Here is a 3,996-nt window from a genome sequence, read left to right as displayed (position 1 = left end):
TGTGAGTGAATCTGATCGACTTTGTGACACGTGTGACGTGTGTGAAGACGTGTGGTGTGAGATTCATTGTGAGTGAATCCAATCAACTCTGTGAACACGTGTGGTGTGAGCTTCATTGTGAGTGAATCCAATCAACTCTATGAACACGTGTGACGCGTGTGAAGACATTGTGACCAAATCCAATGTGGGAGTGAATCCAATTCATGATGTGTGATTCATGGTAGTGAATCTAGATAATGATTTCCACTTGTCAGTATTATTTTTATGAGTGATTCTAAAGTAATTATGATCTAACATTGTGGACTATTTTTTACTATAGATCGTAAGTTTGGGACAAAAAAGGTGGACATTGGACGGAATTATCTAGCTGTGCACATGTGTGCAAAATAATTAATTTCGTATAGTTTGGCCCATTGTACATATGTTAGGTAAGGTTTATTTTCAACAAGATACTTTAAAAACAAGGTTTATTTTCAACAAGATACTTTAAAAACATTGGACTATGGTTCAATTTTGTAAAAGCCCAATTTTGGAGAAAAGCTATGCTATTTATGGCTCCAAGGACTAAATTTATGAACTATGATTTAAATACCGCATGTGGGAGAGAAGCCACACACGTCGAGGGGGAGGATTGTTCCCAATCTTGTGTTCTCTGATTTTTATGCTCTTGAGTTATGTTATGGTGTCTATGGTTTATTTTCTTTATTTATCAATTTGTGGTATATTCAAATCTCCATGTACCAAAGGTCCTATAACAGTGGTATCAGAGCACGACAAATTCAAGTTTAGAATTTGGGTCATGTCGACATGAAGAAAAATCACGAAATTGATTTTTTTTCAAAGGTTGTTGGCTTGGAGCAAATTTGAAGGCTTTCTACAAATTCAAAATACTTGCACAAGAAGAGAAGGAATCTGCAAGGGCTTTGGACAAAGATAGGATTCATTCAAAAATCCAAAGTACAAAGGAGGCAAAAGCAAAGAGACCTTTGGGCAAAGAATCAAAGGTTTATGGGAAATTTCTTAGCCGTCGGATCAAGATTTGAATCAAGGGTTGAGGTTTAGAGCCACCTTTATCCATAAAACCACTTTTCTTGTAGTGAAACCAACCTTCTTCTCCCAAAACCACCTTCATCAATTCTAATCCTCTTCATAATCCATCTGTATGGATGAAATCAGATCTTTGAGGAGGTTATTGGTCCAATTTCAGAATTGCTAAGCTTACCCTCTACTTAATTCATATAATGGAAGGCTCTTATTAATCTTACAAATACAATGAATTTGGAAATGCCCTCACAGGTGAAAATTGCACTTCGCCGATTTCAAGAGAGGGAGAAGTTTAAAATTTAAAGATTAAAACTTTAGATTTTTCAAAGCTTTAAAATATTTTCCTTTCCACCCCTTTGGCGACGGCGATGGTAGCACACAGACGCGGATTTCCTCCTTGTTCCCTCCCATTCATGCTGCACGCTTTTGTCTCTTGTTAAAACCCCCCAAAAAAGCTTTTGAGTTTTGCTATGCTAGAAAGCTTCTCTCTCTCTCTCTCTCTCTCTCTCTCTCTCTCTCTCTCTCTCTCTCTCTCTCTCTCTCTCTCTCTCTCTCTCTCTCTCTCTCTCACAAGCTCTAAAAATTATGCAAGAAAATTTCAAAAGCCTCAACGATGTCTTCTATAAATTTCCAATTTTTTTTAGCTCTAATTGCTCCAAAATTCTAAATTTTACTTAAAATATACTATTTTTGAGCTTCCAGGAGCCCGAGAAATTACCCAAATTTTTTCTAAATTCTTTTCGTAGCCTCTATAGCAGATTTGTCAAATTTCCAGCTGCTTACCACTTTTGGATTTAGCCTCTCCAATTCAAATCAAGGAATATAAGTGTCGAATTGAAGCTTTTGTTGATGCTTTCGATAAGTTTCTTTATCAAGTCAGCAAATTTTGGAGGTATTAAACAACTTGCCGAAGTCGACCAACTTTGGATTGGTGGAGTATCAACTTGATACAAGCTATTGCAAATTGTTCGAGGTGGAAAATCTAGCAAGAGTTTTGAGCAGGCTTCTTTTCGAATTGTCAACATCAAGGCGTTATTGGATTATTATTCTTATTGTTTGTTGGATGCCATTGACTTCAAGAGCTTCAATAACCCTTCTTTTGAATACACGGGAGTTAAATAAGCTTATTATTTTTCCTGTTTTATTTCCACACTTCCATATTATTTTGCTTGGTTCTTCTATAATGGCAACCTATTCTCTACCGCCAACTATCCAAGATCAATTAAATGCACTTTAAGCTCGACTCCTTAGTGAGAGTAATCAAAGAGAAGAACTTGAGAGAAGAATTTCACGCAAGAAAAGAAGAAGGTCATCTTTCGGATCTCATTCTTTAGATTTTGAGGGGCATTGCATACACAAAACAATACAGGCTACTCTTCAAGCACAAGAAAGGAAGAAGGAAAGCAAGATTAGCCGCCGTAAAGCTTTCACTTTTAAACTTGACGACTATTTTTCTAGGGAAGAATTTTCGAAGAATGATAAAGTCAAATGTGCTGCCAACCATTTCTTTGAAAGTGCATCTCTATGGTGGAACATCATCAAGCAAGGACCAAATAGACCAAGGACTTAGAAGGAATCTCAAAAGCTCATCAAACAAAATTTTCTTCCACCTCAATACAAAGCCAGGGCATGTCAACAATGGGATATGCTACACCAACTTGATAAAGAAACTGTGCAAATGTATGTGGATAAATTTTGGCAAACACTTATCCAACTTCAAGCTATCGAGAGAGTGCGATCGAAGGAACAAAAGTGAAAGTCATAGCCAGATTGAAAGTCATAGCCAGATTGAAGTCAGTCATTAGAGAGAAAGTGAACATGTTCCATCCTCATGCTCTTAGCAACGCCATTTCTCTAGTGACAAATAGTGAGAATAAAAATGGATTTTCTAGGGACACTATAGCGGTGGATTCTCACATTCCTCAATTTTCCTTGATCTAACCCTCTTTCTAAAAATTTTGAGAAATTTCAACGTAAAGGTGAAGTAGCAAGGGATAATGGTTCACAAGTGAATTGAAAGAAGACCGAAACCAGCAAAGAAGAATAACGAGCCGCCTCGTGTGATTACATGCTCTACGGATGCAACAAAGAAGGACACTATGCATACGAGTGTCTAGAGAAGACAAAGAATTGAGTTGCGGCCGTGAATGTGATTGAAGATGAGGACAACATCGACCAACTAAATTAAGAGGGTAATCCAAATCCTGACTTCTACTACTAACAAGGTAAGCCTAAAACTCATTCTTATACATTGTTCAATATGAAAAGAAATTTAGAGTCCATAGGTGAATTTTTTGGCAAGCAAGAGGGGGGGAAATTATTATAGAATATGTTTATTGATTTCCTAAATAGATAAAGAATAGTGCTTAGTTAAATTCAAATTATTCATCATAAATAGTTTCAATATACTGATATGTACTTTTTAAATGTGGAAGAAAATACATATTAGACCATTCACTATTAAGACTTTAGTGAACTAACAACAATGACTGATATGTACTTTCTAAATGTGGAAGAAAATACATATTAGACCATTCACTCTATCAAGACTTCAGCGAACTAACAATGATGTACATATGTTTTTTGATTGATCACTGAAGAATATATGTCACTTATTGTCATTTCACATTGAGCCTATAGATTCTATTATACATAAAATTACTTCAATTTGTTATAGTTATCTTCATCTCAAAACCAAGAAAAATTAATGAGTCGTTTGTGAAGGGTACTTGTGTTGGTTTCTGTGAAGGATACTCTTTTTTATGCTCGTGATGGATACTTTTGATGACATTTATCTGTGATGGACAACTTATCATAATTAAGTTTTGAGAGGGATTCTATCTGGGACTCTATCCTGAATCTTTTCACTTGCTCAAATTAAATATGCAACTGAGGACAATTGTTGTAACCCAAGCAAGAGGGATGTTACAATAATTAATTTATTAATTATTG

Source organism: Cibotium barometz, chromosome 39 (genome assembly GCF_041138505.1).
Source record: "Cibotium barometz isolate CiBa-2024 chromosome 39, ASM4113850v1, whole genome shotgun sequence".
Classification (NCBI taxonomy): Eukaryota; Viridiplantae; Streptophyta; class Polypodiopsida; order Cyatheales; family Cibotiaceae; genus Cibotium; species Cibotium barometz.
Note: the sequence above shows the minus strand (reverse complement) of the source record.